The 15074-nt window shown below is 42.5% G+C and overlaps 1 protein-coding gene across 2 annotated transcripts in view; it reads left to right on the top strand.

Annotated features, from left to right (window-relative positions):
- The window catches only part of HPCAL1 (hippocalcin like 1), a 342211-nt gene that overhangs the window by 9497 nt on the left and 317640 nt on the right, over nt 1–15074 (top strand). The window contains exon 1 of one of the 2 annotated variants that reach the window (XM_082249027.1): nt 14911–14953. The exons of the other annotated variant lie outside the window; for it this stretch is intronic. The gene's annotated coding sequence lies outside the window, so the exon portion shown is untranslated. Of the gene's footprint in view, nt 1–14910; nt 14954–15074 lie in introns of those variants that run through there. 2 annotated transcript variants of the gene reach the window in all.

Genomic DNA, 15074 nt, shown 5'->3' with positions numbered 1-15074 from the left:
ATCCTGTAGCTGCTGACTTTTAGGCTACATTCACACCTGAGCGTAGCGTTTTTCCTGCGTTTTTCCTGCGTTTTTCCTGCGTTTTTCCCGCGTTTTTCCCGCGTTTTACAGGCGTTTTACAGGCGTTTTTAGATTGAATAGAGACCAATGGAAAACGCCTGTAATCTGCCCAAAAAGAAGCTCATGTACTTTTTTGAGCGTTGGGCGTTTTGCTTACAGCGTCAAAACGCTCAGATGTGAACAGGGGCCATTGATATGAATAGGATTTGTCTTGTTGGGCGTTTTGAGAGCTGATCCTAGAGCAGAAAAAGTCCCCCCAAAACGCCCCAAAACGCCTACATGTGAACGGAGCCTTAATATTGGGACACTGACCTGTCCAAGGTAACCCGTCTTCACCCCAGCCGATTTGCCATTGCATGTTAGGCAAACCAGCAGTGAAGCTTGGCAGCTTCACAGCCAGTTCCCTACTGTGCATGCGCAAAGCACGCTTTGCTTTGTAAATGGCCCAGCGGCGAGGGTAGGAGGAGGGGGGGGGCAAACTTCGGAGGGGATCTTGCCGCTGCGAGATCACCTAAAAGTGGGAGCGGGTACCTGTCAAAACCAGGTACCCACTTCCCCCCCCCAAAAGTTGTTTAACTACACAGGGCTCTCTTCTGTCATTTGCTCAGCCAATCAGCGGGTTCCGGCTATAAATCATGTATTCATGTGATCCAGAGCATTATAAGTTGGACGGTCCTGAAAGAGTTAAGCTGAGTTAAGCACAAACAATTCAAATTTCTCATGTCTTTATTGAACACACCCATTAAACATTTACAGCACTGGAGGAAATAGTAAGTAAACCCAGGCTAATTACTTCAATGAAAGCTATTTGTAGTCCGTAGTTTGCACATCCGGAGTACAATTAATGATATTCATGTAAATATGTGGTTTAAAGCTACTTTGATAAAAGACACTCAGACAATGCCAGATAACCTTACCTCCCAAATGATTTCCTTTTGGGTGTCAAATAACCTATTCCATTTTGGCCATCTAGTTGACCCTATATTCTGTAATTTACTCCAGGAGATCCAAGAAAAGCAGGATCTTCCTCGTAGAGCCTATTGTGGTTATCTCCAGATTCGCCACCATGCACTTTCTTTTGCTCCTACATTGCAGTTTTCTAAACTGTCCCTTTTTGAGCTACTAGTCCTTGTGGGTCTGTCACAAAAAAACGTAACCGCTGATATTTAAAAGCTCTTGAATGTATATCCCTTAGCCACTGGAGGAAAACACACCTATATGCTTAAAGAGGAAGTAAACCCTCCTCTGTAACTTGTACCTATAGGTAAGCCTATGATCAGGCTTACCTATAGGTACTGTAAATATCTCCTAAACATGTACCGTTTAGGAGATATTTACCTTGCATGCAGCCAGTGACGTCACTGGCGCATGCGCTTTGAAGGAACGGACGCTGGTGCCGTTCCTTCAGAGCTCCGTGCCGCGACCGTCGGCACGGGAGTGACGTCACCGCGGTTCCGGCCAATCAGATGGCCGGATGCCGCGATCAGGAAGACGGGCGACTGGACATGTCGCCCGTCATACAAGTAAGCGGACAGCACGGCGGGGGCTCGTTCTAAGGTAAGTATTTCATGATGAGCTAGTATGCAAGCTCATTATGTGTTTCTCTTGCAGGTTGCAAAAAGAAAAAACAATTTTTTGGGGGTTTGCAACCTCTTTAAGTGGGAACAGGCAATTGGGGAGGAATTTCCACTGGAGACATGGCAGGTAGTATGGTCCCAAGCGGTTAAGAGCTCCATTTTGTACCCTATAGAAGAAGAATACCTATACATTATTGTATTTTTGGGACTTGACTCCTTCCCGCCTCTGAGACATTTATCCCACAGTCTTGGACCGTTGTTGCCGGTGTCATAGAAGTCGAGGCAAACTGCTAAATGTCTGTTGGCACTGACCACTATTAGAGCCATTATGGCGGGTAGTTCAAGACCTTCTCCAATGCTTGTTTAGCGTAGATTTTCCCTTCTCCCCTAAACATTTTTTTTTTTTTTTATTAGGTCTACCCCCATCCAGGTTGCCTAGGCTTGCGAAGAAACTGGCATACCAGATCCTTACGGCAGCCAGATGCTTAGTGGCCTTTCATTGGAAAAAACAGTCCCAGCCTACTTCAGTGGAACTCTATGCTAGGCTCAAGGATGTGGAACTTAGGGACTCTCTTACAGCACGTCTTACTGACAGAGTAGAAGGTCATAGGGCAGTTTGGGAGCTTTGGCACCTGCGGGAGTGTCCCCCGATAGTCCGGTTACCTCCAATGTCTCTAGCCCCTTAGTCAGTGTCCCCTGTCCTTGGGAGTGGAAAGCCTGGAACTTAACTTTTCTCTGTCTCTTTTTTCTTCGGTTCTTGGTTTTTTTTTTCCCCTTCTATTTATGGTAGGATGCCTGACAGGACCTTCTGAAAATAGCTACTCCTGATTTAAAAGCAGAAACTTGCAGTATATTTTGCCTTTTGGTTGGCGATTTAAATTTTCTTGCAAATCTTCTTGAAGGTGTTTGAGTAGTGTTTAGAGCTGCAACTAACGATTATTTTCAAAATCCATTAGTTGGCCCATTTTTATTGTTTCTATTAATCGAATAATAACCTTAAAAAAGTGTGGTGTATAATTTAGTTATTATGTAAAGTAAAAAAAAAAAAAAAAAAAGGCAATGTATTCTTAAATATCTATATGCAGTGGTAAATATAAATAACCAACTATATGGTTAGGTAGAAAAATCTCTAATCCACTCTGAGAGTAACAGACAATACAGTAAACCCTCCTCCATTGCGGGGGTTATGTTCCGGACCCAGCCGCGAAAAGTGAAAATCCGCGAAATAGAAAAACCCTATTAAAATGCATTGTAGGCATGATTATTTTACTGTCACTGTACGTGTAGAAGCATTTTAAGGTCTTTAAACACACTTTTAAAACAATAGAAACTCATTTAAACACATAAAAGATACTGAGAGACATAGCAAGAGCTATGGAAAACACAACAATATTTCATTTTTAATGATTTATATAGTAAAATAACATTACAAAAAAAAAACCCAATATACCGGGACCGCAAAAACTGAACCGCGATGGAGCGGGGGTTTACTGTACACTGTATATACTAGTAGAGGTTGAATCATGTAAATATCATCAGACTCAGAGATACAATTTTTTATTTAAAGAAAAAAATATATAAAAAGACTGTTTTGCCGATTTTAAGACAGAACTGTATTATATTAGGGCTCTTTCACGCGGTCCGCCTCCGTATGCGGATCCGTGTTGCTCAGCGGGGATTGATCCGCGATCCCCGCTGAGCCGGCGGATGACAGCTCCATCTCCGCTTGCGGAGAGGGAGGTGTCTCAGCCCCCGCTGCCCTCTATGGGGGATCGGATGAGAGCGGACCGCCTGTCCGCTCTCATCAGATCCGATCCGATTACTGAACGGATGGAAAAATAGGGTTTCCATCCGTCCAGATTTCATGGACAGGATCAGATGCGGATGGCAGCGGGTGTCAGCGGAGGGGTCTCCGCTGACATCTGCTGCCCCATAGAGCTGCATGGAGGATCCGATCAGATCCACCTAAAAAACTGACAGGCGGATCTGATCGGATTGCCCGTGTGAAAGAGCCCTTACTGTATGTATGACCACTCCCTTGTCATAGGCAGGTGGTTTGATAAAAGCTCCCTGCGCCTGCTGTCGCTTATGCTGAGCATACAAAAACAATGTCTTCCTTCAAAAAAAAAATTTAATTTTAAGAACGTTCTTTCGATTTTCTAATAATTAGTGGGATCAGATCGACGTTTGTTTTCGACCACAGTGATGGGAAAATTTGAAGGAGCAGAATAGAAAACTTCTTGGTCAAAGGAATTGTCAGACAGTGGATGTGACTTTTGTTCAGAAATGACATTCTTTTTAAAACTTAAAGTGGCTCTTTAGTTTTTTTTTTTATCTTTCCACCTAATTAAATCCTCTGCCCTTGTTGTTTTAAATTTGGGTAGTAAAACAATTTGTTGATGGGAAAATTAAAAAAATGCAAATCGCTGCAAAAACGCACTGCATGCTTTTCTTCTTCAGCTTTTCCTATTGAACCAAAAAAGCACAGTTTTCCTTTGAAAAAGTCCTTGACCCTTTCCAAATACGCAGCGGCTAAAAAAAAACATAGATGTGAACGTGTCCCATAGGAAACCATGTTAAATAAACTGTAGTGTGTTTCTGCAAAAAAAAATGCATAGGTTTAGTAGCAGCAGCATGCTTTTTTTTTTTTTTTTTTTTTTTTTTTTGTATCATCTGTCATAATGGGGTTCAAAAAACTAAAAATGAGCCCTTTAGGCGTCATGTACACTGCTACTTGTAAACGGACGTTTTGGAGCAGTTGGGCATTTTTTTCAGAAGCCCCTGAACCCTCCTCTATGTTATCTTATCTGTCCATGTACACAGGGTCGTTTACAGTCATTTAGAGGCAGTTGAGTTCAGTGTCGTTTTTTGGAAAGCAATTATTTGCGTTCAGGATGTTCAGAACGTGTGTTTACCGGTGTTTCAAATACAAAATGTGACCGAACGCGATCAACCGCGTTTAGCGCTTGCGTTTTTCCATTTTAAAGGGGAATGATTTTTTGACCTCTAAAAACGGATCTGAGCGCAAACGCCAGCTAAACGCGGCTGCTAACGCGACAAAACTGACGTTTTAAACGTCCTTTACATAGCTGTAAAATTCCAGCGTTCAAAGGACTTTTTAAAACGTCCCGTGTACATGTAGCCTTATAGTACAAAAAGCAGATAATTGCAACTAAAAGGGGTTAATTTATACTATGAAACAGTGAAAATAATATATATTACTTGTATCATCTATATAGTAAATACACCCAGAAGTAGGATATATGGGCATTTTCACTAGGAGTCAGACCTAATGAAGGGTGGAAGGGAGATATAAATCTTTCATATTAAAGTAATACTAAAAGCTGAAACTTTATTTTTTTTTCCCATCAATATGATCATTTTAAATATAATACAGTAAACTTTTACCAGTATTGTGCAATTCCTTTACATTGCCTCCAGTCTATCCGCCTCCACCTTCACTGGGTTTAGGTGCTGATCTTTAAAGTGTCTTTAAAGTTTGTTGTTTGAAAAAATCATGTTCTACTTACCTGCTCTGTGTAATGGTTTTGCACAGAGCAGCCCTGATTTTCCCCTTCTAGGGTCCTCCACCAACGCTTCATACCTTCAAGTGCCCCAATAGCAATGCAAAGTATAGTATAGCTTGCCCCTATAGCGAGGTTAAAAAAAAAAAAAAAAGTCTGCCTTCAGAACTTCCTGCCCAGGACTACATGTCCCATGATGCATTGCTCCCCACACATTCACAAGTTCTCAGGCACTTAACCACTTGCCGACCAGTCACGTTGACTGTACTGCGGCAAAGTGGCTCGATTCCGTCCAGCGACGTAGACCTACGTCGCTGGACTCCTCCCCCTGTAGGCGGCGCTCGCGCGCCGCCGGAGGCGCGCTCCCGCTGTTTTCAGTCACAGCGGGAGTCGGGCCAGGGGAGGAGCGATCGCTGCTGCTCTTCCCCGATCGTCGGGGGATCGAGTCTGGAGATCCGCCCGCTTGTGTAAACAGAGCGGGCGGATCTCCTAAGTGACAAGCAGTGACCGATTGCAGTGTTCAGCATAGCTGAACCTGCGATCTGTCCCTGTGTCACTCAGTCACCCCCCCCCCCCACACACGTCAGTAAGCACCAGGCATACATTAACCCCTCCCTCTCCAATAAAGTTAACCCCTTCCCTGCCAGTGTCATTTTTACAGTAACAGTGCATATTTATAGCACTGATTACTGCAGTAATGTCACTGGTACCCCCAAAAGTGTCAAAAATGTCAGTCAAGGGTCCGATCTTTCCGCCGCAATGTCGCAGTCCCGCAAAAAAAAATCGCAGATCGCCGCCATTACGCGTTAAAAAAAAAAAAAACACCAAAAATGACAGAAATCTTTCCCTTAGTAAACGCAATAAATTTTGCGCAAACCAATCAAAATACACTTATTGTGATTTTTTTTTTTTACCAAACCTAGGTAGCAGAAACAAATTGGCCAAAAATTTAAAAAAATTTTGATTTTTAAATTTTTTGGGGGGAATTGGGGGGAATTTCATATAAAAATTGTTAAAAATATTGTTATTTTTTCAAAATAAACGCTCTTTTTTTTGTTTATAGCGCAAAAAGTAAAAATCGCACAGGTGATCAAATACCACCAAAATAAAGCTCTGTTTGTGGGAAAAAAAAGGACGTAAATTTTGTTTGGGTACGGCGTCGCACGACCGCGCAATTGTCAGTTAAATTCGCACAGCGCCGAATCGCAAAAAGTGGCCCAGACGTAAGACAGCAAAATCCTCCGGTGGTAAAGTGGTTAATGACATGTATGGATGGTGTACTGAGCTGTATGTGTGCTGCACTGTGTATACTGACATGTATGGATGACATATAGAGCGTTGTGTGTGCTGCACTGTATTTCCTGATATGTAAACAAATAATGCATTCTGTATACAGGCCAACTAATCGGCTGACCAACTAATAATAGATTATGAAAATAGTTGACAATCAATTAGTTGTTTCAGCCCTAATAATCTTATATGCTTCAACATACTCTTGTGATGTTTGAGTTTGTTATTATTCTCGTTGTATCACTTGTGTACCCTTGATCTTGTTTTTTTTTTTTTTTGTTTGCTGTTTTATTTGTATGCTGATGACCCTGTGAACTGCCTACCACCTGTTTGTGTGTTGTTTTTTTTTTTTTCTTTCTTTTATGATAAATTAACAAAAATTTACTAAATTTGTTAATTCTAAAAAAAAAACACTCAGACATTTTAATGTTGGTATTCATAAGTAACATCGGCCTGGTCAGGCTAGGCAGCTTGCAGGTCCACCCCCAGTATTCCGGAGAAGACAAAAGTCCACCTCCTCCAGACATCCCTCCACCCTCTGATGTGATGGGGGGACTCTGATGTGCAGTTAGGCTCCGTTCACATGTTAGCGTATGGATCACGGGCAGAACCGGCGCGGTTCCGCCCGCGATCCGGAGATTATTGCAAATAGCGGGACGCCTGTGCGTTGCTCGTTGATTTGCAATAGACCCCCAAACGCTGAGCGATGTTGCCGCGATTTCCGCCTGCCGAATCGCGGTAACATCGCGCAAAAAAAAATCGCGGGACGCATTACGACCAAAAAAGTACAAGAGCTTCTTTGGATCGTATTGCGTCCCGGATTTGCAATAATCTCCGGATCGCTGGCGGAACCGCGGCGGTTCTGCCCGTGATCCATACGCTAACATGTGAACGTAGCCTTAGGGTTATTCTAACAGGCAAAAGGTTTTCTTGTTTGTTCACCTTAATACATTGCCTGAATTAAGGTGAAAAAACTTCCACTACCTGGAATTCCAAATACTTACCCTAGTCCTCTCTCGATGCAGCTGTGTGCCCTGACTGCAGTAGTGCTGTTCTCTCTCCTACTCACAGGGGAGATTGAGAGCAGTGGAAGCAATTGGCTCTGGCTGCTATTGATCAAATCCTGTGAGGGGTAGCGTGGCCAAGCCGGGCTATGTGTCTCTATGGATGCATATAGCCTGGGTCGGGAGCAAGCCTGCACGTGTGCCATCACAGCAAGCGGCATATTATGAGCGCAAAGCGCTGGTGAGGAAACTCCAGAAGGGGAGGTTTGGGGCTGCTCTGTGCAATATTCTTGAACAGGGTAAGTAAAGCTGGATAGAAATTTGAAATGTAAATTCTTATGAAAAATCAGTTCTAAGAAAGTTTGTTTAGTTTTCAAATCATTAGTCAGGTCAAATTGATGCTCGTTTTCCACGACAGAGACAGACAAAATGTTAAAAAGCGAAAAAAATCATTCAAATGATAAACAAATGAATTTTCATACAAATTTTTTTATTTTAGGAACAAAAATAGAAGCCTTTCCTATCACTTTAATTTCATCAAGCTTTTTGTTGTGTGCTCAGGTTTTACATTGATAAGTACCATTTTTAGATTTTTGTTAAGTGTTTTAGACTTTAAAGTAGAGATCGACCGATTATCGGCAACACTGATATATCGGGGGCCAATATGCACTTTCCCTGATATAACGGACTTAGCCCCTGAGGTTACTGATATTGCTAATATTTAGGGAAAATGCTGTACCGGGGTGATGCCTGCAGGTAGAGGCATTACCCCGGTACTGGTGTCCATAGCCGATGGTCAGCTGACTTGTAATGACAACTGATGTAGCTGAGAAGCTGCTCGGCTGTCCTTACAAGGAGCGGGAGGGGAGGTCCCGCTCCCCCATCCCCCTGTTGCCTTTCACGGCTCACCTGAGTCTCCCGTCCCACTGGGAGACCAGGGCATCCTACCTCCACTGCCGCCGCCAAAGAGAAGACCCGGTGTAGCATGAAGATATGTATCCCTGCCGCAAATGAGCATGCGCCGGTCTCCATGTAAAAAACCCAGAAGTGATGTCATGACATCACTTCCGGGTGCCGATTTAAAAAAACTGACAGCATTCAAAACAGCCAAACTTGGCGTTTTAAATGCTTTTCAGTGCCGAGGAGGGGTTTGGGGTCTTTTAGACCCCCAGATCCCTCCACAAGGAGTACCTTTTAGAAAAATATAAATAAATACAAATTTTTTTTACATGTCCGAAAACATTGGCCGATATCCGATGACCAAAATATCGGTATCGGCATTAAAAAACGATATCGGTCGATCACTACTTTAAAGGTTTGCAACTGAGAAAATAAATGCTGCTTTAGATCTTTATGGCAAGCTTCCAAGAGAACAAGCTCCTTCTGTGTCATAGAGGTATTCATCCTGGAGCTGTTGTTCTATTTGCCTATACATGATGCTCATTGTGCACTGAACAAAATCTTCAAATTTGCCAACATGCATTATCTTATAGTGTGTGTGTGTGTGTGTGTGTGTGTGTGTGTGTAAAAAAAAAAAAAAAAAAAAAAAAAAAAAAAATATATATATATATCACTAAAAGGTGTAAAACATGACAAGTAATAGACTCCTTTCTGTTTTTAAATTCCTATTAGTTCATTCACCTTGTTCACAAGTGAGACTCTGTGGAATAACAAGTTGAAGTGTGTTGGTGTACATGACGTTACAAAGAACTGGTATGCTTGTGTTTCTCTCCAAGCTGGAGATGTCCGTATTCCAGAATGTCAGAACTTGTTATTCCACTATAGCTGGAGGTACACAAGTAGCTACATGTTCTGCAGTTGTGTGACCTAGATGAGCATGATGCAGAACAACCCAACTAATAGTGGCCTAATTGTGATTGTAGTGACTAAAAGAAAGATGAACCTCTCCATTGGAAACATTCACCAGTCAGCCTGCATATTCAGAGGAGCTGTAGACATTGCTGGAACAGGGTGCCAAATTATGGACTGATGGTTTTTTGGAAGCAAATTAAGATTCTATTTTTTAATGCATCATGTCTGAGGAAGCCATATTTAAGGGGAAACATGTAGAGACAAGTTTTTTTGTAGGTTACATACTTGTAGCATTTCTAACCCATAATATGCATCATTTAAAGTACAAATATGTGGTTTTAAAGGACTTTACTTTAAGAGCCGGTTCACATAGGAGCGACCCGACTTGCCGGGGCGACCTGTGAAGTCGCGGTGCGCAGCTCGCACCACGACCTCGGAGTGGCCGGCACAGACTTCATATCATTGAAGTCAATGCAAGTCGCTCCAGGTTACCCCAAAGAAGCTCAGGACCCTTTGTCTAAGTCGGAGCGACTTGTGTCGCTCCTATTAGAACGGGTCCTGTGCTACTCTATGGCAGGTGACCCACGGCGACTTGTCAGGCGACCAGGTCTCCTGACAAGTCGCCCCAGTGTGAATGGGTTCTTAGATGTTGTGTTTTTTTTTTTTTTTATGGAAATCTCTAATAAATTTGTCTTGATTACTGGCACCTTAAAGGAGTATTACAGCCAAAGCTTGTTTGGCTGTACTTCTACGGATCACAGAAGTGCAGTTCATTCTGCACTCCTGTGACCTGTTTTCAGCGACTGATGTCTCAAAGATGGTTTAGGCTCAGTAAAAATCGTGGCCATATGGTCAAGATCCGCCCACATGCCTGTACGGGGACCCACTCCGCTACTGAGAGCCTGAGGCGGCTGCTCCCGCTCTTCCACGGCTCAGCGCTCCAGGGAGCGTGTGTGTGTGTGTGTGTGTGTGTGGGGGGGGGGTTGAGGGGCAGAGAGCCCATGACTGACAATCAGCAGCTCTCTGCTCAGAGATCTGTGAGAACCGAGCGATCGGCTGTGTTTGATGGCTTGGCTCTCAGTCTTAAAGGCATCGGGGGACAGACGCAGCATTGGACCGAAGCTACATCCACCTATGTATGATTCTTGAAAAAACACAAATGCAATACTTCTCTTTTCAAAATCCCAAGTAAACATTCTCTTGTTATTCTATATCACTCGCAAATGGTCTACCTGAACAGCCCATTTATGACATTTATGATCACTGCTGAAAAGAAATTCAAAGCAATTCAGAAGGATGAAAAATATCACTGCATGGGGACAGCATCCAAATCAAATCTCATGGTAGCAAACCCTATTTTTTTCATACCTATATAGTATTAAAACATAACTAATTGCAGAAAACCTCTGTAGCACATTTCCCCATGATTTACCTCTTTTTAAAAAGCATTTCAAGTACAGAAATCTACCTATTGATCCTGCAAAAAAAAAAAAAAAAAATCCAGTGAGCTCCTAACTTCCTGTTATTGACTGACAATGCTGCATGGAAATCCCAAGCAGCGCTGTAACTCCTGCTTGATTTCTCTACTTTTGGGTCACAGAACTGCCTAATCTCGCCCCTCTTTGTCCTTTATCATATTCATACATTGATTTCTCTTCCAGCAAAACAAGCCCCTGCCTTGATTTCCAAAAGTTTGCCCACACACTGTGTAGAGAAAAATGATTCAGTTCTGGGTGGAGTGCCTATGCTGGTAGGAACAGACCTCCTAGCTGCCGCCCTTACCAAAAATTTACAAGCCTGATGATGACCTCACTAGTAGTAATACATTTTATTTTTTTTTATAAAAGGATCAATGTAAACAAGGAAAATTATGCTGGGATAGGCTCTAGAGTGGGACAGGAAGGGTTGGGGGTCATTTTAGGTCATGCGTATACAAATCCTCATACTATCTAATTTCCCATGTAGTTGCCTTAGGTCAGTGATTAGCCCAGTTCAAGAGCTGTTTAGTACTTTGCATGTGCAGCCTAGTCTCTAAAGGACTTATTAGATATGTGGTCTCTCTGTAGGCTTGTAGGGGTATTTCTTTTCCATTAGGGCCTTGGTAAAAATGTTGCAAATGTGCAGTACCGTGTGGTTCCTCTTTCTGTCTGTCTGAGAAGACCTGGTCACTGAATTGCATACAACATGTTCTTGGACTATACTTTCGGTCCTAGTAGTAGTAACATAGAAAAGAAGTGATGGCAGAAAAAAACTGAGTAGTCCAAGGAGTCTGCCCAATTTTTATATATATTTAGGCTTTTTTATATGCAAACTGTTTATACTGAACAATCCCAGGCAAACAGTTGTTCCTGCTGTGATGTATGATTTGGGTGGACTTGGCTTATGCATAGTGGATCTCTTGTTTGGAAGGGCTGTTCTTGAAAACTTGGTTTTCTGTAGACAGGCAGCCTTCACCCCACATACAGTACACCAGTAATGTGTTCTAACATGTTTCGTCCATGTGTTCCCCCTTGGATGCCAAGAGCTGCTAGAGTGGCACAACACATGCATGAGGGCAAGGAGTGTCTAGCTCCGATTTTATCCAAAGAACTGGAATATTTGGGTCTGACTCTGGATTCGGCTCTAGCCAGAGTGTTTCTTCCTCTGAACAATCTCCAGAAGTTGCATGCTGCGATTCATCTACTGCTGTCCTGCAGATTGTCCTCCCTCTGGACTTGAGTACGGGTGGGGGCCTGATGGTATCTACCTTCACGGTGTCAACAGTCACCACAGATGACAGTCTGTCTGGGTGGGGAGGTGTCCTGGGACTGAGCTCTGCTCAGGATTGTTGGACGCTGGAAGAGTCCAGATTACCGATCTATATCTTCGAAGTTCAGGTGATCAGGCTGTGCCTGGATCACTGGACGGATTGTCCCTGGGGGCTACTGATACGTTTCCAGTCAGACAAAGCCACGGTGGTGGTCTATGTCAATTACCAGGGCGGAACAAAGGGAGTATTGGCAGCACCGGCAGTAGCCAACATCCTTTGGTGGGCAAACCGCTTCGTTCTGGCCCTCTCCACCATACATATGCCAGGGGTGAAAAAGCTGGCAGGCGGAATATCATGATCGGCAGGCGTTGGACCAAAGTGAGTGGTCCCTTTTATCTGGACAGGTTTCATCAGATATGTCTTTGGTGGATCTGTTGATGTCCTGGCTCAAAAGAAAGGTACTGAGGTTTGTGGCAGGGTCACTGGATTCTTTGACGGAATACCATAGAGGCTCTGGTGGCCCCCGTAGGGCTAGTATCCTCTGATTTACTCTTTTCCTCCTTTCAAGCTTCTACCATGACTTTTACACAGGATTCCGGTCATTCTAGTGGCCCCAGACTGGCCTCGCTGGTCTTTCTCCGCCGACCTGGTGTAATGGGTTGCCGACGTCCTTTGGACACTGCCTTTCAGAGAGGATCTGCTGTCCCAAGGGCTGATCTTTCATCCTGCTTTGCAGTTGCTGGCTTTGACGGCCTGGCTTTTGAAAGCCAGGTGCCAAAGGATAAAGGTTTCCCTGGGTTGGTGTTTCCATGGTCATGCAATCTTCTCCTTTTTGGTGAGGCAAAAATGAAAAAAAAATGATCAGTGTGAAAGGGCCCTTAGAATATGGTCAAATATCTGCTTCCCTGTTTAATTTCCTTTAAAAGTTCCTAGACCTTTAGATTTAAATCATTTACCATGTATTTAGGATACCTGCCAGTTACAATAATTCTCTCCTAGAGCATGTATTCCTATCGGTCAGCGCCAGTGGTACATTGGTGGTGAGTAGTGCAAAAAGAAAGGGTCAAGCTCTGCAGCTGATGTGATAATTGTGTGGTAAATCTTCTCTGTTTGGTTGGTTGACTTATGGGTGTTGAACATGACTTCATGGTTTTTTACAATCTCAGCAAGAGCCTAAAGCCAGTTAAGTCTTGAAAGGAACGGTCACTAAAGGCCCGTACACACGATAAGAAAATCTGTAGGGAAAATTAGTCCGACAACTGATCTGCCGATTTTCGAATTGTTAGTATGGTGCTTTCGACAGCCAACTCCGTCTTTTCGGCTGACAAAATCCTGATGCGCAGGCTATAAAATTTTTGTCATCCATAATACAACGTCCGATTTTTGTCTCATTAGTACAGATTTAGACGGAAAAAAATCTTAAGAGCAAGACTAGGCATGCTCAGAGACGAAAGAATACATACAAAGCAATCCAACACATGACATCACGTCGTACGGGAAAATTTGTATGAAAATAACCTCTTCACTTTCCACTAGCATGCCACAAAAAACAGACGACAGATCGTTCGATAATTTGATCGTGTGTTCGGGGCTTTAGTGCCACGTGTGATAGAAGTGTTTCAGAAGACTTGGACTCCTTTTTTATTTCCTATGTAATTCAGCTGGGAAAAAACAAATCGCACAAAAGATAAATTGATCAGTATTTTGTCTTTGAATGTTGCCGATTCATTTTAGTTGGCACTGTAATTTGGGGTCTCCTTCATCTTTAAATAGAACTTTCTACATAATTGTTTTTGCGGTGTGAAGTATGACGTTGCTTTGCATAATGCCAGCTAAGGCCATAATTTATATTTACACTGACAGAACACCGTTTTATTAAGATTAAGAAAAATGCACCAACATAATATGCACTGCTTTACACAGTCCTAGCCTTGAAAACTCTAGACATTCCTTTTCATTACACAATACATTTCAAAGCACAATGGTTTAATTACACAGCCAAACATTAACGTCGCACAATAATACAAAAAACTTTTCAAAATGGCTATCTATTGTGTCCCTATTCCTTTGGAGTTCACATACACCTTCTGAATAGATATACAGTGGGGGGAAATAATTATTTGATCCCCAGAGATGAAATAATTCCATAGACAGGTGTCTTTTATACACATTAGAAGCTCCTTAAATTGCCAGGACTAATCTATGTACCACATGAGCAGTGCTCATGTGGTACATAGATTAGTCCTGGCAATTTAAGGAGCTTCTAATGTGTATAAAAGACACCTGTCTATGGAATTATTTCATCTCTGGGGATCAAATAATTATTTCCCCCCACTGTATATCTATTCAGAAGGTGTATGTGAACTCCAAAGGAATAGGGACACAATAGATAGCCATTTTGAAAAGTTTTTTGTATTATTGTGCGACGCCAGTCTGTGGGAGCTAAAATTATTGCTGCTTGGTAGGGGATCAAATACTTATTTTACTCACTGTACTTCAGCTCAGTCTATAACATTTGTATCATGTGTTTTTTTTTTTTTTTTTTTTTCCTGGATTTTTGGTTGATAGTTCGGTCTCTCTCATTTAAAATACACCCATGATAAAAATAATAGACCCTGCATTTCTTTGTAAGTGGGCAAACTTACAAAATCTGCAGGGGACCAAATACGGTAATTATCTTTCCCACTGTATGACTTTCTCCACTGGTCATGCCTAAAGGCTACAGTGTCTAAACTAATACCCATTGTTTGCCATGATGCCAGTATATTTTGCAAGGCAAAGCAAAGAGCTGAAAATTAACATGTCTGAATATAAAAATCTTTCTGGCAGAGAACACATGCATTACATATAAGTGAATTGATCCTTGTCTCTGTTATTTACAGGGCATTCTTGCCTTTTGATGCAAATAACTGATGCTAAAATATTAGGGAATCAGAGGTGAGCATTGTCTCTTCTTTCGTAATTTTTTTTTCATATATCAGATTTCATATACCTAAGCTTGATGTTTAAAATGGTCTCCTGCCATGCACCTTTACATGGGAGAATTGGATGCAGTGGC

Source organism: Pelophylax lessonae, assembly GCF_965119305.1.
Source record: "Pelophylax lessonae genome assembly, chromosome: 3".
Classification (NCBI taxonomy): domain Eukaryota; kingdom Metazoa; phylum Chordata; class Amphibia; order Anura; family Ranidae; genus Pelophylax; species Pelophylax lessonae.
This window is presented reverse-complemented; position numbering and strand designations above follow the sequence as displayed.